At 43.7% G+C, this 23,692-nt stretch overlaps 1 long non-coding RNA gene across 1 annotated transcript; it reads right to left on the minus strand.

The window, feature by feature from the left end:
* Nucleotides 1–1,274: 1,274 nt before the first annotated feature.
* On the minus strand, nt 1,275–23,677 carry LOC308661429. The gene is made up of 3 exons (XR_014024951.1): nt 23,640–23,677; nt 16,624–16,689; nt 1,275–1,714 (listed from the first exon to the last, which is right to left on the minus strand). It is a non-coding gene; the product is annotated as an uncharacterized lncRNA (long non-coding RNA).
* Nucleotides 23,678–23,692: the final 15 nt, after the last annotated feature.

The following is a 23,692-nucleotide window of genomic DNA, read 5'->3' on the forward strand; positions in this document are numbered from 1 at the left end:
CAAATTTATAGCATATATATGCATAACCAGGTATTACTTTTGTAAGGGGTGCAAGAATATATCAGAAGTGTTCTAGGAGTGCGGGGTATAGTAAAGTTTGGGAACCGCTGTTCTAGAGGTAATTCAAATTTTTGTAGCCCAGATCTCTGGTAACTCTTCAAGCATTTTTTGCCAAGCAGAAATACCAAAAATACTGCAGCAATGTATAAATTCAACCCTTACTACCCTGCTGTTGATTAGTTTTAATGACAATGATATCGTAGTAACTCATAAACAGTTTATTAAAAATTTGAATAAAATGTAAGTATTTGTTTCATCTGTTATGTGGATAGTTGAATACTGTACAGCAGGCATGTCAAACTCGCAACATCATGTGACGTCATGCAACGTATAGCGACTTTTTCCCCATTACCGGCAATGGGGTGGGCACAGTTTTGGGGTGATGCATCCGGCCCGTGGCAGTTTGACACGCCTGCTGTAGAGATTACCTATTCAAACCAACTGAGAGGCTAAGTCCTCTTACTGTGACCTTCCTTAGCAATCAGGGATCTCATAAGAAGAGAGACATATGGCAAGGAGCAGCAAATTAGATTGGATACTAGTTATATGATAAAATGCAATAAGAATCTGAAGCAATGAGCTAACTCTGCATAAGCTTTAGCAGCAACTCACTTGGTGGACCTATGTTAAGTGCAGACAAAATTCCTCAAAGGTTAAGTCTTCTTCAAGTCAAACTTGATTCTTGGTGACTTCATGAACATGTCCTGTATTTTTCTTGACAATCCACATGTAGTTTGCCAGCACTTTCATCTTTGATTTCCTAGGCTATTCTTGGATAGTTTTACATCCAAGACCTAGTCAGATTTGATCCTGGTAAGGTTTTCTGAGAACAGTCTATCTCACTTTTAGTGAAACACATAATCTCTCATGCATCTCTTTCTGAACAAGAAGAAACATGGTTTTTGATTTATAGGAAGGGTTTAAACAAAAAGGCCAAAAGGTCTTCCCTATTTCACCTTAGTCAATCTGATTTATATTCTCTGACCCAGGAGTTTAAATCATGCACCCTAATCCTAAGCATACTTATTCAGAAACATGTCACATTGGCTGTAGGGATGTATTAGACTCAAAGGTTTTTCTGGCTTAGGAAATTCTTTAATTTAGGCTATAATACTCTCTGCTGTACTTTTAGACTTAAACTCAGTGATAAGTTCATGCAACATGTTAGGCCAAAATGAATCAAACCCTTTTTATAGATTAGTGGAATGGGTAAATCCAGCCACTGAGTTCAATTGCCCAATCATTACAGATGGCCTTCTAATCTAAAGGATGGATTTTTCATTAATCCGTTTATGAGATGACTTGGTGCATGATGATTAGCAGATCTATCCCAACAAAATTGTCCATAGGGTTGAAATGTACAATTCTGATTTTAACTACAATGTCTTACTAGCCGATCTCTATCTTTCTCATTCAACTTTTTCTTTCCAGATTCACTTCTGCTTTCTCTGCTGCTGACAACAGCTTTCCCATAATTACATTGCACAGAACTCTCAGATTTTTATTTTTTTACTGCTGAAAGATAATCTAGTTAGGATTTCACATCTGCATTTGCTTTGGAATGAGTACACTGCTATGCACACAAAATAAATCACACTGAGTACGGTGGGGCTGGCTTCCAACAACCCAGGTATGCAGCTGAACTCTGTGTTCCCTGGAGAGAAGAGGAAGAAGATTCACATTATTCGTCATCTTTCTGTCACCAGTTTTTGCACGTGTTATTCTACCTCCTGTGCATTGTATGCCCTCTTTCCATTTTGCCCCTACAACTGTCCTTGAGAGACAAAATGAGTTGAGAGAAGAGCCCCTATCCGCCCCGCCCCCCCAATTGACTTTGCTCTCTCCAGTCCCAGCTTAACAACTTTTTATCAACTACACCACACTGAGTTTGGGATCTACTTCTCAGTAAATATGCACAGAATTTCAGTCATGAGGGAGAGGCAACTCCTGACTGGAATTTGCCCTGCCATGGTGAGTGGGTGTGGGAGAATCTGGGTGCACAATGCCTCTTCCAAGTAATGAGCACCCAGAGTTTCACTGACTGTATCACGGTCCAAAGGTGAAGGGGGAAAGTAAACACAATCTGTTAAATTAAAACCCTCCTCCTCCTCCTCTTCTTTCTCCCACTATTCTTTTACTGCAGACTTTAGCATTCTCCAAATGCCTTTAGCATCCCACCGGTGGCCTTGTTGCTGTTGCTGGAGTTCAGCTTAGGCTGCCGGAACAATATTGCCTGTGGCTTCTGAGAAAAGGCTCTTGTAAGCTTGTAAATGTAATTCTTGCAGCTCAGTTTATCGTTATCATCATCATCATCATCCAGAGATCACTGCCGATAAAAACAGACCCAGAGTTTGCCAGAGGTGTAGTCAATCTCGTTCTTCGCTTTAACTTCAATACTGTACTTTAGCTTCCACGCTGAAGCTTACAGGCCAAAATATTTATCTTTTTTTCATCTTGCCTATCACTTGCTGGTATATTTTTCAGGCCATTAAAGTTCTTCTTAGGAGTGGCTCAGACAGGGAAGCTGAAGTTTTGAGAGCCAGTTTAGAGTAATGGTTAAGGCCAGAAATCAGGCAGCAGTGAGTTCTAGTCCCACCTTATGTATGAAAGTCAATTGGGATAGTCAATCTCTCAGCCCAACCCATCTAACAGGGTGGTTGTGGTGAAAAAAGGAGGAGAAGGAGGAGGAGTTGGAAGGAATATTAGGTATGTTTGCCACCTTGAGTTACTTATAAAGTAATGAGGGAATAAAAACAGCTACAGAATAAAGAAAAAGCGGAATTGGAAAGGAAAGTGGAGGTCTTCTAGTCCTTTTTTTAAAAAATAAGAAGGGCTCACCAAGCTCACAACAAGGAGAACATCCACTGTATACAGTACTCCACTTCGTGACACAAAACAAGTCCCCAATTATCCAGTGTGGAAATTATTCCTTGCCCCTTCCCTCCAGCCTGTCTCCTTGGAAACAAGAAATTACCCCATTCAAACAAGCTGTCCTGCCCTGTCTGTTTTCTGCCAGCTTCCCCACCAAGGAGGAGGAGATTGGGGGCTATGGGCTATTGTGATTTCAAGGGTTCCTGAACAGTACATGAAACCTGGCACCAATGCACCCTACGGCTAGCAGAAGCCTTCCATCCAGGAACACATTTTGAGCTACAGACCTCCGTGCTGGCCTGTTTGGGTTTGTTCCCCAGCTTCAGCTTTTGTCACATCTTGTCTGAGGAGAAGCACAGAAGGAACAAAACCAAATGTTTTTCCTGCTATTCCCCGCCCCCATTCGCCCCCTCCCCGGTTGATCTGAACCTTCAAATGTAAATCTGGGGCGTTCGGTGGGGGCTCTTTGCCTACGTGATGACTGGCATGCCTCACCTCAAGCACAGCATGGAAAAATCCCCTCTTCCCCCTTCCCCAGAGAATGTGTGCTCACTTGATTGGCTGTTTGTCACCACCAACACCCTCAAGCTCCCTCCGGGAACAGGGTTAAATTTGCTGCTCTGAGATTTTAGCCTAATCATCAAACATGCCCAAGAGGAAGTAAAGTTGCTGATTCTCTGTTTGATCGGTGCACAATTAATTGGGAAGCTTTCTATTTGTCTTCCTTCTTCCCCGGAAGCCTTAATCTACTCACTCCAAACGCATTTGGAGTTGACTGCGTAGTTTGGATAGTTGTGGGGTTTGTCCCATCCTCTGCCCTAGAGGTTCTTCCTTTGCAGGCAACCTACTGTACTTGGAAGGGGAGCAGAACAGATAAAGCTGACTGCAGTCCAGAAAACTTTCTGCTTCTCTGCCTCTTTATATTGCAAGTTGGTAAAGCTGCGGAGCCTTACTTGAACAGAACTAATTTTCCCTGCTGGATCAAACCAACATCTCTCCAGGGTAGCATTTTGCTTCTCACACGGCCAAGAGATTACTCTGGGCTGCTTGCAAGCAGGACTTGGAGAGATTCCCCCATCTTGCCCTGCAGATGTTCCCTGCAACTGATATTTGAAGACTTGCTGCCCGTGGATCAAAAGTAGTCCTGAGTCTCCAAGACTTAACAGAATAACACAGCTGAAAGAGACCTTGGAGGTCTTCTAGTCCAACCCCCTGCTCAAGCAGGAGACCCTACCATTTGCTTCTGATAATCCTGAGCTCCATCAATCCTTTTTGGAAGCCATTCAGATTCAGACATTGGCAGAATAAAACAAATAGTGCCAATTTGGATTCCTTTAGTCCCCAACCCTTTCCTCCAAAATCCAAAATGATACTTGGGAATTTTAGGCTTGTCTTGAGGATTAGGTTCTTATTACGGCTGTAGGTAATCAGCAGGAAAGTTTAGTTAAGGCTTTTTATGCTTCCTTGTTTAAATTCAATAGGCTCCTTGGACTCTGGCCACGAATGGTTACTTACAATTGTTCAGCTTTCCTCCCCTTTGGTCTTTTTTTATTCCTTTTTCCGTTTAGTACTTAGTTGATACTTGCCTTTTCTTCAATGGTTAATCAGCTTCATAATGGAATGCATGACCATTTAAATCTCCCCCTCTAAGAGCTTGGGCACGAATCGGGCAACATTATAATGCATTTTGTTTTATGCAAATCCAGGCAAGTATGTAAAAACACTTTAAAAATATCTGAAGCCTATAAACGTTTTCTGCGCTTCCTTCTTTTCCCATCCCTTAAAAGGAAGCAAAGCACACACCACCCTTTATGCATAATGCAGGACATGTTGATGAATTATTTTATGTATATTGACCACATCTTCAATTTGCACAAGTCTTTTTATGAGATGAGCTGCTATGAATTTCTTTTGTTGTGCTTTTGAGCAGAATTACATTCCTCCCTTTGTGTGTGAAGCTAAAGCCCATTTTGCAGAGCCTGTGTTGAATTGTGGTTTGATTTAATCCTTTCTGTAATTTAACCCGTAATGTGCAAGTTAGTAAAGCAGTTGTGTACTTCTGGACATTTGATTATGCAAAAGAGGCAATTGAGACTGGTTCGGATGTGTTATGTAGAGTTCAGGAGCATCAAATCAAGGTATCTCACTCACTCATCATCTCAGAGAAGGACCATATTCCTGGTATCTACCACAGCTTATCTAAAAAGTAGCTGCAGGATTGGGATATTAGCACAAGTTGTGAGTCAGAAACTATATAATCCCTTTGAGCAAGCCTTTCTCTGCCAAGGATGCAGCAGCTAAGTATCACCAAAGATATTTCGCTACTGTAGAAAAAAACAGGATAGCATCTCCTTTCCCATTTCACGCACAAATGGCCTAACCTCTGAATTTTGCTTCTCAGCAGAACAGCGTCCTTCACCAAATATGAGGAGGGCAGCAAAGAAGATTAGAATTGGGCAAACATTCTGGCACAGAAGATTCCCAATTCCATCTTCTTAATCTAGACGCTCTGTTCTGCTGTCTGAGAGCCCCCCTCATGTTTTTTTTTTATCCCATTTATATCCCGCCCTTCTCCGAAGACTCAGGGCGGCTTACAATCTAAAGCACAAATCAATGTGCTTAGCAATAACCTTCATTCTATGTATATGCCTGCTTATTAGGGCTTTTGCCGCCCCCCCCCCAGCGGCATTATTACAAAGTCAGCTTAATTGCCCCCAACAATCTGGGTCCTCATTTTACCTACCTCGGAAGGATGGAAGGCTGAGTCAACCTTGAGCCTGGTGGGACTCGAACCTGCACTAATTGCAGGCAGCTGGTGCTACTTAAGGAGGCATTAGCCCACTGCTCCACCAAGGCTCAGGGTTGGGTTCACACACTAACAATAATCATAACAGCAACAACATTGAAGAAAGAGACCAAGGGACTAATTCTAGCTGCACAAGACCAAACCTTAAGGACAAATGCATACAATGTCAAAATTGAGAAGACAGCAACAGACAGTAAGTGCCGCCTATGCAAGGAAACTGAAGAAACAGTGGACCACCTGGTAAGCTGCTGCAAGAAGACTGCACAGACTGACTACAAGCAGCAGCATGACAATGCAGCAACAATGGTGCACTGGAAAATCTGCAAGAAATATTATTTGCCTGCAAGCAAGAACTGGTAGGGCCATAAAATAGAGAAAAACATAGAAAATGAAGAAGCTAAATTGCTCTGGGACTTCAGAATTCAAACAGACAGGCACCTGCCACATAACAGCCAAGACGTAACAGCTGTTGATAAAAAAGACAATATAGTTTGGATAGTGGATGTAGTGGAGACAACAGAATAGAAGAGAAAGAACGGAGAAGATAATATAATACAAAAACCTACAAATAGAAATAGAACGACTGTGGCAAAAGCAAGCAAAGGTAATCCCAATAGTGATAGGGGCCTTGGGTGCAATCCCAAAACATCTGGAGCATCACTTAAACACCATTAGCATTGACAAATCTGCCATCAGTCAATTGCAAAAAGCAGACTTATTTAGAACAGCTTCTACCCTGCGACGATATCTGTAATACCATCAAACATCCAGATCTGCCTATCCCAGGTCCTTGGAAAGGACTCGATAGGTACACAAGAATGACAAACCCACTCTGAACATCTGGCTGACTATGTGACAATAATAATAATAATAATAATTCAATAGGTGGATATAAATGCCAAATCCAGTCTGAACATCTGGCTGACTCTGTGACAAACCAAAACAACACTTCAGACTTAAAAACAGTCAATAAGAAAAACAAAAAAAGTCTAGATAGTATCTGGAGACAGCAGAACAGAAGAATACAAAGACCTGCAAACAGAAGTAGAAAGACTGTGGCCAAAGAAAGTAGTAATAGGCATAACAATAGGAAATAGGCACCTTGGATACAACCCCAAAACATTTGGAGCACCATTTGAACACTATTGGCAATGACCAAATCACCATCAGTCATTTGCGAAAAGCAGATTTACTTAGAACAGCTTACATCTTGCAATGATACCCTTTAACAGCAACTTTTGCCTAACCCAGGTGCTTGGGGAGGACTCATTAGATGGATAAAAATATCAAATCCAGTCTAAACATCTGGTTGATTGTGCATCCAATCATAATAAATTAAAAGTGTATGCCACCCAACTTTCAATGACTCTGGGTGGCTCACAACCATCAAAGAAATTACAACGCAATCAATACAGATTACAGATAAAAAAAATAGAAAGTGTGATGAAACAAGAGTTGTCACTCTCTCTTGCCAAAGACCTGGGTGAAGAACCAGGTCTTCCGGGCTCTTCTAAATAATAGCAGAGGGGGCGGGGGGGGAATCTTGTCCCAGCGGGCTACTCCTTGGTTTATGAAATTATTGCAATTGGCTATGTTCCCATAAATCCAAGTCCACGCACCTTAATTTGCAAAGTGCAGTGAGTAGGTTTATGTAACATATTAGGTCAAAAACAAACAAAGTACAATTATGAATTATGGCCTTGTCAGATCTCAGCATCTGCCCTAATGATCAGTATAACTCAGCAATGCTAGTTAATATTGCCTGTTATCAGTGACTTTTTATCTTCTCTAATCTGCTTGAGGAGGAGATGGGTGGAATTAGTGACTTATCAAGCCAGCAATATTTTCCCCAAGAGGACAATTTGTTCAAGAGGCCAAAAGAAGAAATCTCTCTTTTCATACCAGATTAATGAATAACAATTTGTATAATTTTTGTACATAAAATTACAAAAAAACCCTCTCTTTAGCCAATGTGATGGTATTCCAAATATTAATGTGCTGAACTACTCTTGGAAATGTTCTGAAAAAATAGCTAGACTGTATACACACACACATACACACACACCCATGCCCAGAATTTTTTTAATTGTGGATTGACTCAGAAAGTACATGGTTGGACTTCTAAAATATCCATCAGCAGTTGGAAGATGAATGCACTTTGGGCCTGTACTTGGTTGATCAATCCATAGCAGTATTTCTCAACCTTGGCAACTAGGTTGTGTGAACTTAAATCCCAGAATTCTCCAGTCAGCCATTCTGGGCTTTGATGTCCACAGACCTCACTCAACATTGCAAGGTTGAGAAACAACAGTAGAGGTACGTTAGTGCAAAATCAAAGCCTTCTTCTGTATCTGTTCAAGGATTGCCACCCATCTTACTGCAGGGTGACTCTGGCAGCTTACAACGTTAAAAAGACAAATCTATACAAAATATGTGTATAATACGAATAAAATACTATAAAGGTATAAATTATCAACTTTAACAAAAAGATGGGGAGGGAGGTAGTAGGATGGGGGAGGGGAGATGAGGTCTGTTATTTATAAATTGCCTCCAGTGTAACATTCTCCCATTGGAGGTCCAGGACAACTGGCAAAACCAGATTTTGAGGCACTTACATAAGGTTTTGCCTTTTGGTACTGTCCACAGGAAGGCCTGGAGGAACGTTGTCCATGGGGTTGCGATGGGTCGGACACGACTTCGCAACTAACAACACATAAGGTTAGGAGAGTGGGAGCCAAACAGAGGCACACTTGTGTTGGCAAAAATTTACACATACAGGAGGCAATGACAGATCCTGTTTTATGTTGTTTGTTGTAAGTTACAAATGATAAGGCAGCTAGATAGCTTAGAGCAGGAGTCTTCAGACTTGGCCCTTTTATGACTTGTGGACTTCAGCTCCCAGAATTCCTCAGCCAGGTGCACTGGCTGAGGAATTCTGAGAGTTGAAGTCCACAAGTCATAAAAGGGCCAAGTTTGAAGACCCCTGAGTTACGAGTATGGCCTTAATCTTAACCCCCCACTCCCAAACCCACTTTACACACTATGTATGAAATTGTGAATCACACAACTACCATTCCATTTGTTCCTTTGTTTGTATCCCGCCTTATTTTTACAAATAACTTAAGGTGACAAATATATCCCACACACTCTACTCCTCCTAGTTACCCCACAAAAAAACACCCTGTGAGTTGAGTTAGGCTAAGAGAAAATGACTGGCCCAAAGTCACCCATCTGGCTTTCATGGCTAAGGCAGGACTTGAACCCATGGCCTCTCCCATTTACTAGCTTGATGCCTTAATCACAAGACAATTACCCTACCACTTTGTACCATTTGCTTGTACTTTTGACATGTTCGAACAAGCCCACTGCCTCCTCACAAAGTGTTTACTATCCTTCATATTTTGAAAAGTAAAGACCTACTCTGTCTAGATGCTATTGGCACTTTAAAATAAGGAGAAATTCAAACACAGGAAAAATGGAACTTCACTCACCCATTGGGTTTTTCTCTGTCACTCTTCCTACACAAGAATGGTTCTTAAACTGTTAGATCCAATTAAACCTTTTTCTGGTTGTGATTGGTGTCATTACACCTACCAAAAACCAAAAAAACCCAGATTTTGTCTGGCAGGAGTTGTCTTTCTCTCGGCAGTGGTTGTCCCAAACTGGACCCTCAACTCACAAAGAAGCAGTTACGCATGACTCCATTACCCCAGGTTATGCACAAATTATCCCGTTTAAGAACTGTTGATCTAGAAAACCCCTATGGAGCTTATTTTGAATCTTGTTCCTAAATTCTATTCAGAAAAGCCACTCCATCAATTAAAGAAAGTTGGCGCTTCTTCCATAGACTACAAGAATATAATAGGGATTTCTGATACTGCTTTCGTTCAAATATATTTATTTGTGAATGTATGGAGTTGTTGTATTGCACAATTCTCCCTTCAGCAGCCTTTCTGATCTTCTATACTTTAACGAAATATTTAAGAAGTCTAAATAGGGGACCTCCTTCCATTGCTTTTTCAGAACAGGTAGGGTAAGCAATCAGGAAGATCACAAAGGGAGATAGAAGGTGTAAGGAAAAACAGTGAAGCCTCCACATAATGATTATGTTCAAAAACACCATTTTTTTACCCTTCATAAGATAAACTTCATTGAACTTAAAATGAAGATAGGAAAAAAGGCCCCCTTTTCAAGAAATTGGAAGACATGGTTTTGCACAGTAGGATAAACAGAAACATGGCTGGCCTTAATGATAAAATGCTTGAAAATGTAAAGAGGAAAAAACTGAAAGATGTAACACTTTGCTAGTCCTTATGTCCCCATAATTTGCTATTCCTTTAGTTGCTCCCCATCCAATTTTGTTGAATATAGCAAGGTTCTACATTTAGGCAAGCAAGGTTCTACATTTAGGCAGGAAAAATCAAATGCACAGGTATAGTATAGGTGGTACCTTGCTCAATAGTACTAACTGTGAGAGGGATCTCAGAGCCCTAGTGGACAATCACTTAAATATGAGCCAGCAGTGTGCTGCAGCTGCCAAAAAAGCCAACACAGTGCTAGGCTGCATTAACAGAGGGATAGAATCAAGATCACGTGAAGTACTAATACCACTTTACAATGCCTTGGTAAGGCCACACCTGGAATACTGCATCCAGTTTTGGTCACCATGATGTAAAAAAGATGTTGAGACTCTGGAAAGAGTACAGAGAAGAGCAACAAAGATGATTGGGGGACTGGAGGCTAAAACATATAGGGAACGGTTGCTGGAATTGGGTATGTGTAGTTTAACTTTGCCCAGGTTTGCCTGGTACGCCAGTTGCGGCCCTACCTGGACCGAGATGCCCTGCGCACAGTCACTCATGCGCTCGTGACCTCCCGATTGGACTACTGCAACGCTCTCTACATGGGGCTGCCCTTGAGGACCACTTGGAGGCTTCAGCTGGTGCAGAATGCAGCCGCGCGGGTTGTGATGGGGGTTTCCCGATACTCCCATGTAACACCTCTACTCCACGAGCTGCATTGGCTTCCGGTTGCCCTCCGGGTGAGATTCAAGGTGCTGGTGATGACCTATAAAGCCCTAAATGGCTTGGGTCCGGGATATCTGAGGGAACACCTGCTGCCGGCATCAAGCTCCCTTCATCCTGTGCGCTCCCACAGGGAGGGTCTCCTCAGGGTACCGCCGGTAAAAGATTGCCGGCGGACAATACCCAGGGGGAGGGCCTTCTCTGTGGGTGCACCGGCCCTTTGGAACCAGCTGCCCGTAGAGCTTAGGACTGCCCCTGACCTTCGCTTATTCCGCCGGGACCTGAAGACCTGGCTCTTTGAGCTTTCTGGCCTGGACTGAGAGTATTAACTGGGGTTTTAACTGTATCTTAATTGTAATTGGGTTTTTAGTTCAAGGTTAGTGTAATCATTTTAATTGTTTTTAATTTTTGTAATTTGTTGTATTGTTTTTAAAAAACCTTGTGAACCGCCCTCAGTCCTCCGAGAGAAGGGCGGTATATAAGTCTAATTTAATTTAAATTAAATTAAATTAACGAAGAGAAGGGTGAGAGGTGACATGATAGCAGTGTTCCAATATCTCAGGGGCTGCCACAAAGAAGAGGGAGTCAAAACCAAACAACAATTAGAGGAACAAGGAATAAAGATGGATTGGTACATGAGAACGCAAATACAATCTAGATATGAAAAAGATGCTAAAATAGATTGTTTTAATTTGGGGAGAACAGAGTTAGATGAAATACTTATGGGAACTGAAGAAAAATGGATTTTAAAAATGTATAGCTACTTATTATATAGGGAATTAGAGGAGGAGCAAGTTAAGGAGTTAATGATAAAATGGTCAAGAAATTTTGGATATACGATTGAATTAGATAGATGGCAGCAATTGTGGGAAACTATAAACTGACAATGGCGACAGTGTATAAAGAAAATATGTACAAGATGTTCTACAGATGGCATATGTCTCCAGAAAGACTAGCTAAAATGTTTAAGGACAGATCTATGAAATGTTGGAAATGCCATCAAATACCAGGCTCTTTCTATCATATGTGGTGGATGTGTGCAGAAGCTAAAACCTATTGGAACATAATCAAATCATGGATAGAAAAGATGATACAACAACGTATAGAATTAAGACCAGAAATATTCCTGTTGGGTATTTTACCAGAGAAATATAGAACACATATTTGATTATTCATATAACCACTGCAGCTAGGATTGTGTTTGCACAAAACTGGAAGGCACTGAAAGCTCCTCCAGAAGAAGAGGTGATCAGGAAAATAATGGAATGTGCGGAAATGAATAGATTAACAATGATAATTAAAGATAATACAGAGTCAGAGTATTATGAAATTTGGGGAAAACTTTATGAGTGGGTGAAAAAAGAATATGCTTAAAAGACAGCTAACACTAATTTAGATGGAAGAAAAATGAAGAGATAAGGATATTATCATACCTAATATAGACATTGAAAATCCAAGGAGAGGAGCTGCTCGGACATCACCCCCGAATTGTATCAGAAGAGGAATGGGAGGGAAGAAAGGAGAGGAGAGAGGGAAGAGAGTAGAGGAGGGGGAAGGAAGTAGGAAGGTTGGAGGGAAAGAGGAGGAGAAGTGGGGAGAAAGGGGAGGGGAGTGGTGAGGGAAAGAGGAGAGGAGAGGAAGAAGAGGGAAGTAGGAAAAAAAGGAGAAAGGGAGAAAGAAAGTAGAGAAGAGGGAAGAGTGGGTGGATACAGTGAAAGGGGAAATGGACGAGCAGCACCCAAACTTACGTGTATATATTTATGTATGGCGATATATTTGTTGACTTGTTTGTTGAAGAAATGGGAAAATAAATAAATAAATAAAAATAAATTTAAAAAAGAAGAGAGAGTCAAGCTATTCTCCAAAGCACCTGAAAGCAGGACAAGAAGCAATGGATGGAAACTAGTCAAGGAGAGAAGCAACCTAGAACTAAGGAGAAACTTCCTGAGAGTTAGAACAATTAACCAGTGGAACAACCTGCCTCCAGAAGTGGTGAATGCTCCAACACTGGAACTTTTTAAGAAGAAACTGGACAGCTATTTGTCTGAAATGGTATAGGGTTTCCTGCCTGAGCAGGGGGTTGGACTAGATGACCTCCAAGGTCCCTTCCAATTTATTATTATATTTTTGCCTTGCTGGCCCCTCCCTGTTTGTGTAACTGTGTGCCCAATGACATTTTATAGATTCCTTTCTGCTTTTAGAGGGACAAAGCACTGACACGGATTTATTTTCCTTTGCATTGTAGAGGGGAATTTGCAGCCCCTATCCACAGGCCCCCCCATATTATGCAGTTATTAAAACCTGGGTGTGTATTATTGCTTCAAACACAGTATGATCAGCTGATGAGTTAAGTATACTCCACATGTGCTCCAACAGACCCTGCCTCCCCCCAGGCCTGTCTCTTATAGGTCTGTGGAGAAAAAAGCCACAAAGATATCTTTGAAGTTATTTCTGTCATTTCACCCCAACCGTGAAAGGAAATGGGCAAACCTACAGTATTTTCATTTTTGTTACTTGAATAATGTTGATGTTGAATACTAGCTCCCAGTTTCTTATTTGTGTGAAACTCTGAACGAGAGCAGTCAATGAAAATGCACTCTAATTTAAATATATTGCTGAATTTAGAACTAAGCCATGTATCACATACAGTATGGGAATAATGAAGATACTCTGCCTCTTTAAGATAACAATTTTCTCAGATAACAATAGCTGCTTTTGACCCCTTCAACAAGAATGGCCAATCCCAGCAACAATAAAAAATAGAGATGAGTATGTGGTACCTCAGATTGTCTAGTTCACTCTAAATCACTACTTCTCAATCTGGTAAATTGAAGATGTGTGGACTTCAACTCCCAGAATTCGCCAGCCAAGATATGTTCAAATTGCCAAGTTTGAACAACACTGCTTTAAGGTTGGGCGGGGAATTCTGGGAGTTGAGGTCCACACATCTTCAAGTTGTCAAGTTTGAGAAACAGCGTTCTAAATCATGTACCTATGATTTCAGGAGACAGTTCTTGCTGTGGTAGATTTGTCTAGGCCCGGGGTAGGCAACCTTGGCTCTTTTATGACTCGTGGACTTCAACTCCCAGAATTCCTGAGCCAGCTTAAGAAGGTTGGGAATTGCTGATTATAAAGAAATATGGGAAATAATGGGAACAAATTTATTGTGCTAATAATTATCTACAATAGCTGACAACAGTTATCCAGGGTTTGATCTCTTCCAATAGTAGTATTGTATCCAAAGAAATTGGCATTTTACTTCCAGATGCCCCAATACTGAGTTAACATATTAATTTCAGAACTGTTGCCAGGCCTTAGAATATGCTCTGATATATGCTTGTTAATTTTTTAACTTTTTAAAAAAATCTTGAGGTAGGGTTTTCTGATGCATGTTATTCAGTAATAACACTAATTCCTTGAAAATGAAATGGCTTATTTAAAATGCATACAGGCATATATAGGCATATGAAAAAGCCTGACTATGTGAATAATTTCTTTGAGATATTAAAAAATGAAGAGCTAAGATTAAAGTATAAATCAAGACAATAAGGCAATTAAATGCTAGCATGATAAATCCCACAAAGGAAATAAAGAGCCTTTTTAAATGATAAGAACTAAAAATAACAATATCAAATTAATCTTTGGATGATACAAAGATATCAGTCAAATGTTCTAAGCTGTAATAGTATTAACACCATATATAACCTGACAATGAACAAAATGCTTTCAACTTGTTATAGACAAAACCAGAAACATTTGCTTAGAAGTCCTCTTTTTCATCCTTCTGTTGAAAAAAGTTATGCACCAGAAAACAGCAAAATGCAATTGTTGTAAATCAGGCATATATCTACCCATCCAATATTACATATTATTGTGGTTATTTTGTTTCTTGCACAACGGATCAATAATTCTTGATGCCTTAATGGATTCCAAATACTGGAAATAACATTAAGGAACTAGTAGGAAGCCTTGACAAGCACCAGCAGCTCTAAAATAATTTGTACGATTTTCAGTGTAAGGTATAACAAGTAGAAGAAAAGTCCCAAAGCAAAAAGGTGTGTTTAAATCTTTTTTTTTTTTTGCATCCTTAACAGGATAATTGTAACCAAACTTGTTGAACAGTGTACAACATGCAGATTTGATAGGAAACTTTTCTGTTGTTAGCTACATTTTGAAAAAAAGTTACTATTTTTTATACAATCTGCCACTAGTTTGTATATGTGTATGAATATGCAAGAGGGACGCGGTGGCTCAGTGGGTTAGGACACTGAGCTTGTCGATGAGAAGGTCGGCAGTTTGGCGGGTTGAGTGCCGCGTAGCAGAGTGAGCGCCTGTTACTCGTCCCAGCTTCTGCCAACCTAGCAGTTTGAAAGCACGTAAAAAAATGCAAGTAGAAAAATAGGGACCACTACGGTGGGAAGGTAACAGCGTTCCGTGCGCCTTTGGTGTCTAGTCATGCTGGCCACATGACCACAGAGACATCCTCGGACAAGCGGCTTTGAAATGGAGATGAGTACCGGCCGCTAGAGTTGGAAACGACTAGCACGCATGTGCGGGGGAACCTTTACCTTTACCTTTTTTATGCATATGCAATATGTATGTATATACATGTACTGTATGTATGTGTATGTGTGTGTACACACATACATACACACACAGAGAGAGATGCACACCCGTACACATAGGTGTGCACACACAGACACTTTATAAGAAGATAAAGCACGCAAGATAAGGCAGATTAGCATTTGAAAACAGCTAAATGTGGCATAGATAATGAAAAGTCTGGACAAGGCTTTCTAAGAAGTTATTTTACTCAAACTGAGATGGAAAGACATCTAGGATTAGGAAAATCTCAGCATGTAAGAATGTAGTGTCTATTGGAAAGAGGAGGAAAGGGATTCCATGGAATCCAGATGTTTTCAAGAGAAAAAGCTCTTATCTGCATCAACTTTGAGAGTCTAGAGCTAAGACAGCAGACCCAAGAAGTGTTGGAGCCAAACAAATGAAGCATTAAGGCATGATGATTGAAGATAGCAACAAAATTTGCCCTGTTGATGTGTAATTTCTCAGCCTGTCAGCCTTTTGATGTAATCCAGACAAGATTTAAAAGAGCCATCTGGAAACCAGATTAGTCTAGCATAACGGGGTAGGGAGCTTACCTTCAAGCAGGGCAAGGCAGGGCAAAGAATGTAGATTCATTGTGAGTCAACACTGCTGAATTACCAACTGGAATGGATAGCAGTACAAAGGGCCTGAAAGCACTATCAGATCAGGTGAGTGGATGCCACTGACTGATGCAAATAGGCAATATCACAACAAAAGCCCATTTAAATCATTAGTGAAGATCCAAATCAAATAGCTACAAAGGAATGTCATACCTTTAATCACAGGAAATTTCTGCCTTATCAGTACAAAAGAATTGCTGACCCCCACCATGGCAGGTTGTTTTGGAAAAAGGGAGAATCAATCCTCTATCCAGAGATGCTGTTCTGCTAACATGTATGTTACAACAAACAATGCAGTGGTAGACAACTTTCCCCACTTCCAAAACAATTAAGAGAATGAAGGAGGGACAAATTTCAAAACAAGTATGTGAAAAAAGAATGGGCCAAGAGGAAAGCTGATATGTAATGAATGGATGGGGTGCTGAAAAAGAGAGAGGTAAGAAGTTTAAAAAACAAAATAGAATATATGAAGCAGCATACGGACATAATGGAAGACAGCACAATTTGCAAATGTAAAAGACATAGGGAGATTTAGTGAATACTATTGGTATGTTATATATATTCCTTGCTTGCTTGCTTGCTTTTGTTAGGCTGCCTAATCCCACTATGCCTTTTTAGGCATGTTCCCCATTTTTACCTCATGTCTTCAATTTCTTTAGTTTATTATTTTCCCACTTCTCTCTTTTTCTGCATGGCAGTTCCTCTGAAAGAGAACAGTGTGATGTTATTAATTTTAACTATTGCACGTTTTGTTTCTTTTTAATCTTTTTTTTCTCGTGTAAGCTATTCAGGGTGGGGGAAGAGCAGTATAATACAGAAGTAAAGCAACAGCATTAGTATCAACTTAGCTGCTTTTCACCAGAAAGATTTGCAGACTGATGTACTAGTGAGATGGAATGGATTTAAAGGGCGAACACCAGGGAACCCGGCACACACTGACCTCCTTTTCTGCAGCGTCACCTGCCAGACAGAATTGGGTAAAGAAGAAAGCTCATAAACCAAGACACCTTCGTAAGCAAAAGTAAAACTGTTCAGATACTTTCCAAGCACAAGCTCTTGGGACTAGAACAGAACGGCAGACTTTCAAACACTTTATAGGTTTGAGCAAGGAAGCTGAAAAACAATGTAAGTCTGGGGCAAAAAACTACGCGGTTGCTCCATTAAACTACTCCAAGGGCAAACTAAGTAGCCAAGGGAGCAGACCTCTCTGCCAAACAGAACCAAGAAAAGGGGCTGAAGCAGACAAGCTGTGATGGAGATGGGCAGTTTCTTAGTTTGACGGGCAGGCAGGATATTGTTACTTCTTCCCATGCCCCAAGAGCTGAAGGCCAAAAGATGGAAATTCTCAACTAGGGTTAGAGAAATTCCCTTGAATTTCTGGGCTGCAACATTCCAGAATCCCACTAGAACAGGGTTGTCAAACTGCCGGCCTGCAGGCCGGATGCTTCACGTGGAAGCCGCGCCCACACCAGTTCCGGCAAGGGGAACTTGTGCTTGACACCCCTGCACTAGAAGGAAAAAAAGAAACAAAAAGCATCACACTCTTGACACTCACTTAGGGATTACATTGATTGTTGTAGTCCAGATGTGGTGCCCCTATGCTCATAGGCATCACCCACTCAGCTGTCCTTTGCAGTACTGTTCAATTTGGTGTGAACAGGGAATGTCTAGTCTATGATGTAGCAGAGGGCAAGATATTTTCCTGGAGAATGTAGGGAGGACTCAGACTGATTTAACTGGTTCAATTCCCTTTAAACTGACTCCTGTTAGTACAGAAGGCCTAACTGGTTCATGGACTCTAGTTCAGATGTGTTGTTGTGATTCAGGGTCAGCCTGTGGGTTCGGAAGTTGGGTCGGACGACTCAGAGGAGGAGGGGGGTGTTGAAGAGCTTGCTGAGGGGGTTGGAGAGGTTGCTGAGGGGGTTGGAGAGCTTGCTGATGAGAGCCCTCAGCCAGGCCCCTCCCACCTGGTCACGACGGAGACCCAGCTGTGTGAGCCTGACAGCGTGGATGAAGATGACCCACAGCTGGCCCTGTTCAAGGACGCCTGACGCAGGAGGCAGTCAATCAGGAGTAAACAGAGGAAGGCAATGGGGCACCTCGGAAGGAGGCAGAGAGAAGCCACGCCCTGAACTGTATAAAAGGGGAATGCGTGGGAGGGCTGGTTTGCTGAAGGCTTCCGCTTGAATAGTTCCTGTTTCATAGCTCCTGTTTCATGGTTCGTGTCTTGTTTTGCTCTGTTTTATGTTAATAAATTTGGCAGGCTTAATTCCAGCCTCTTGCCGTTTGTAAAGGGGTTGTCCCTGCCTTTTCTGCAGGGCCGGTAGCAGGCTGGTACAGAACATGTGTCAAGAATACATTGAAAGCATAGATGCAGCCCAGCCTTTTTATTTTTTTGCTATGATATACCAAAAATGGAGAGAGGTCAGAAATGAAAAGAGAAACAATCTGCTGTAAATTGTCTCATTATTCAGTCAGTAAACACTTAAGTTTAGTTTCTGTCCAAGCTATTGCTATAAGCCTCCTAGTTCTGAATGCTACATAGAAAGGGTTGCTCTACAGCTTGTATCTTCCTATGTGATTTTGCTTTTTCTTGGGAAACTGGATGTTTGAGCTCACTCCCGAGTCCTACTAATATTGCTCCAATATAATCATCTGTGACTTGAAGCAGCAAGGGTCATTGGATTGCCTAGCTGGCAGAGTAGGATTCAGCTATAGAAAAAGCCTTGTGGCAGGAAATCCTTAGACTGAGATTAAGAAGTCACAAGGTCAATCTTTGAGAAATTCCCATGAATGTATTTGTTTGTCAGATTTCTGCTCTCTTTCTGCTCTGATGAGTGTCATGCCAGTTAACAAAACTTAAAACAAAATAATGAAAAGTCGAACAGGTGGATTAAAGGAGAGTGTGGCTTTAAAGATTTCCTAAAGAGTGGGGATCAAACACAACTTTCAAGGGCATGCATTTTGCAGCCTGGGAAGATAAGGGAAAACCTCTTTTAGCTTGTCAAAAAGAAGAGCAGTTCCTTGTCTATCCTAGCAACCAATGTCCTAATAAGAGATGAATGCTTTTATGAAAGCCTTCAGCCATTTAGCATTCAACAGCAACAGGAAACTAGAAACAAAATTCCGGGTTCCCCAAGAACTATCCATTTTTGATCTCCAAGTTATTGCCATATAAAAATAGGACAGGATCACAAAATTAAAAAATTGAATGCGCAAGAGCTATTAGTTGAGGATCATGGAGGAGAAGCTGAGATAGACAGCAGAAACAGAAGCCAGATAAGCCGCCTCTAATGATTTGCTCAAGAATGTAGATGAGAATACCGTATATACTTGAGTATAAGCCGACTCGAGTATAAGCCGAGACCCCCAATTTCACCCCCAAAAACTGGAAAAAGTTATTGACTCGAGTATAAGCCGATCCGCCGTTCTGCAAGCCTCTGCCGCCAGCAGAGGCTCGATCCGCCATTTTGCAAGCCTGAATACACAGGAATACCCTGTGTGGCCGCGGCTCGTCGGCAGGTCTCCGTTCCTCCTGCCGACCTTTGGGGAGGTTTGGGCGCCTCCCCAAACGTCGGCAGGTCTCCGTTCCTCCTGCCGACCTTTGGGGAGGTTTGGGCGCCTCCCCAAACCTCCCCAAACCTCGGCAGGTCTCCGTTCCTCCTGCCGACCTTTGGGGAGGTTTGGGCGCCTCCCCAAACCTCCCCAAACCTCGGCAGGTCTCCGTTCCTGTTTGGGGAGGTTTGGGCGCCTCCCCAAACCTCGGCAGGTCTCCGTTCCTCCGCGCAGACCTGCCGACCTTTGGGGAGGTTTGGGCGCCTCCCCAAACCTCGGCAGGTCTCCGTTCCTGTTTGGGGAGGTTTGGGCGCCTCCCCAAACCTCCCCAAACCTCGGCAGGTCTCCGTTCCTCCGTGCAGACCTGCCGACCTTTGGGGAGGTTTGGGCGCCTCCCCAAACCTCCCCAAACCTCGGCAGGTCTCCGTTCCTGTTTGGGGAGGTTTGGGCGCCTCCCCAAACCTCCCCAAACCTCGGCAGGTCTCCGTTCCTCCGCGCAGACCTGCCGACGTTTGGGGAGGTTTGGGCGCCTCCCCAAACCTCCCCAAACCTCGGCAGGTCTCCGTTTCTGTTTGGGGAGGTTTGGGCGCCTCCCCAAACCTCCCCAAACCTCGGCAGGTCTCCGTTCCTCCGCGCAGACCTGCCGACCTTTGGGGAGGTTTGGGCGCCTCCCCAAACCTCCCCAAACCTCGGCAGGTCTCCGTTCCTGTTTGGGGAGGTTTGGGCGCCTCCCCAAACCTCCCCAAACCTCGGCAGGTCTCCGTTCCTCCGCGCAGACCTGCCGACCTTTGGGGAGGTTTGGGCGCCTCCCCAAACCTCCCCAAACCTCGGCAGGTCTCCGTTCCTGTTTGGGGAGGTTTGGGCGCCTCCCCAAACCTCCCCAAACCTCGGCAGGTCTCCGTTCCTCCGCGCAGACCTGCCGACGTTTGGGGAGGTTTGGGGAGGCGCCCAAACCTCCCCAAAGGTCGGCAGGAAGAACGGAGACCTGCCGAGGTTTGGGGAGGTTTGGGGAGGCGCCCAAACCTCCCCAAAGGTCGGCAGGTCTGCGCGGAGGAACGGAGACCTGCCGAGGTTTGGGGAGGTTTGGGGAGGCGCCCAAACCTCCCCAAACAGGAACGGAGACCTGCCGAGGTTTGGGGAGGTTTGGGGAGGCGCCCAAACCTCCCCAAACGTCGGCAGGTCTGCGCGGAGGAACGGAGACCTGCCGAGGTTTGGGGAGGTTTGGGGAGGCGCCCAAACCTCCCCAAACGTCGGCAGGTCTGCGCGGAGGAACGGAGACCTGCCGAGGTTTGGGGAGGTTTGGGGAGGCGCCCAAACCTCCCCAAACAGGAACGGAGACCTGCCGAGGTTTGGGGAGGTTTGGGGAGGCGCCCAAACCTCCCCAAACGTCGGCAGGTCTGCGCGGAGGAACGGAGACCTGCCGAGGTTTGGGGAGGTTTGGGGAGGCGCCCAAACCTCCCCAAACAGGAACGGAGACCTGCCGAGGTTTGGGGACGTTTGGGGAGGCGCCCAAACCTCCCCAAAGGTCGGCAGGTCTGCGCGGAGGAACGGAGACCTGCCGAGGTTTGGGGAGGCGCCCAAACCTCCCCAAAGGTCGGCAGGAGGAACGGAGACCTGCCGAGGTTTGGGGAGGTTTGGGGAGGCGCCCAAACCTCCCCAAAGGTCGGCAGGAGGAACGGAGACCTGCCGAGGTTTGGGGAGGTTTGGGGAGGCGCCCAAACCTCCCCAAAGGTCGGCAGGAGGAACGGAGACCTGCCGAGGTTTGGGGAGGCGCCCAAACCTCCCCAAAGGTCGGCAGGAGGAACGGAGACCTGGGGAGGTTTGGGGAGGCGCCCAAACCTCCCCAAAGGTCGGCAGGAGGAACGGAGACCTGGGGAGGTTTGGGGAGGCGCCCAAACCTCCCCAAAGGTCGGCAGGAGGAACGGAGACCTGCCGAGGTTTGGGGAGGTTTGGGGAGGCGCCCAAACCTCCCCAAAGGTCGGCAGGAGGAACGGAGACCTGCCGAGGTTTGGGGAGGTTTGGGGAGGCGCCCAAACCTCCCCAAACGTCGGCAGGTCTGCGCGGAGGAACGGAGACCTGCCGAGGTTTGGGGAGGCGCCCAAACCTCCCCAAACGTCGGCAAGTCTCCGTTCCTCCGCGCCCTGCCTGCCTGCTTCTTTCCGCTGCGGAAAGAAGCAGGCAGGCAAGGCGCGGAGTTTGGGGAGGTGCGCGCGCACCTCCCCAAACCTCCCCAAACTTCGGCAGGTCTCGGACGGCGGTGGCTTGGGAGAGGTGCGGGCGATCCCGGAAGCACCAAAGCCTCGGCCGCGCACAAGTCCTCGGTAAGTTTTTTTGTTGACTGGAGTATAAGCCGAAGTGGAATTTTTCAGCCCAAAAAGTGGGCTGAAAAATTCGGCTTATACTCAAGTATATACGGTATTCATTATTTGTCACAGTCCATCTTCTGCCCAGGATTTCTAGGTGGTATGCATGGGAGTTCTTCCTCCAATTTTTCCTCACAAAAACCTTGTGACATAAGTTGGGCTGAAAAAGATTGTCTGATTCAAAGACACCTAGAGAACTTCCACGGCTGAGATAGCAATTAAATAGGGGTTTAGCCATCTAGTCCAACATCTTGATGGCCATTTTATACATGGTTATGATGGTAATTGGGAACAGGACTGCCATTGCTAAGCAATGCAGCCATGAAGCGTCTTGTCACATGACTGCATTACTTAATGACAACCATTCCAGTAGTCCTAGTTCCTGCTGTACGCCTGAAGCATCTAGGTAGTTAAGCAAGAAGAGGCAGAAATCCCAGGTAAAGAGGCTGGGGTTGCTGGGAGGTGGCTGGGGGTATCATGAGTGAATGGGGGGTGAGGCTGGGAACACAGATCACATGAAACTTAGGAGAGGGTCGGTGTAGGCCATGCACATATAGGTGCTATGGACAGGAGAAAAAGTGGGAGTGATTTACCAGAGCGACTAGCCATCCCTGCCAACTTCCTCATTGATTTTACTTGTGTGTAGCTGGCAGAATACGTCAAAAATGGTGATCATGTGACTACAGCTCCCTGCAATGTTATAATCATGAACTGGGCAACTGAATGTCTGGACCGCAATTATGTGAGCAGGGATGCTGCAGTGGATATAACTTTGAGGACCAGTTGCTGTCCTTTTTCTTCAGTACTGCCGTAACTTTAAACAGTCACTGAACAAATGGATGGAAGTCAAAGACTATCTGCATTTATTATATACTAAAATATGGAGCAGAGCCAGTTTGCTGTAGTGGAGGAGGTATCCAGCTAGAAACTGGGAGGCTGACTTTTAGTTCTGCCTTGGGTACAAAGCCAGCTGGGTGACCTAAGGCCAGTCAGTTTCCCTTAGCTCTAGGAAGGAGGCAATGGCAAACCACTTCTGGAAAACTTTGCCAAGAAAACTGCAGAGACTGGTCCAGGCAATTGCCAAAGACAATAATGATTCCAAGACACCCACAAAATACATTTAGAACACCAATAAAATATAGGAAAAGAACATTGAAGTTCTAAGCAAAACAACAGAGAGCAAAAGTTTCTCAGGAAAGACTTGTGAGAGATCCTATACAGATATGTTACATTTGTGACTCGGAGATTTGGACTATCTACTCATAGTAGTAGAAATATTAGCTAAAATCCTCTTATCAGTTTTGGACTGAATAAGATCTATTTTATCTCATAAGGCTCTCTCTTCTGGACAGGTGGGAGTGTAATTTGAAGTGTTGGAAGGTGTTTGTGGCATACAGATGTCCATCTGTATCCATTTAGGATAAAACAAGCTTGATTCTATAGTGGGCTTCAAAAGTAGTTGGCAACAGACTTTTCAGAGATGGGTGTTCAATTTGGAGTAGCCCAAAGGTATTTCTGTGATACCATGTCCAGTTCTTTGTTCTTTTGTTTCCCAGATAAGTTGGTAAATATTGTGCGGTAGCCCAGAGCTTATTTTAGAAAGATACACCTTGTGTCCTTGATTAACTTTATTTTATTTAATTAAACTTAATTAGGTTTAAATGTCATTGAAGACTGTGAATTCTGTTTTCTGCGCGAAAAGAATTGTTTTTCATAAAAGAAAATTTATAGTTACCTGGTAAGATAGCATCGACACTCTAAACAACAGCCCGGCTTCCTGGAAGAAAG

The sequence above is a fragment of the Vipera berus genome (genome assembly GCF_964194415.1).
Source record: "Vipera berus genome assembly, chromosome: 2".
Taxonomy (NCBI): domain Eukaryota; kingdom Metazoa; phylum Chordata; class Lepidosauria; order Squamata; family Viperidae; genus Vipera; species Vipera berus.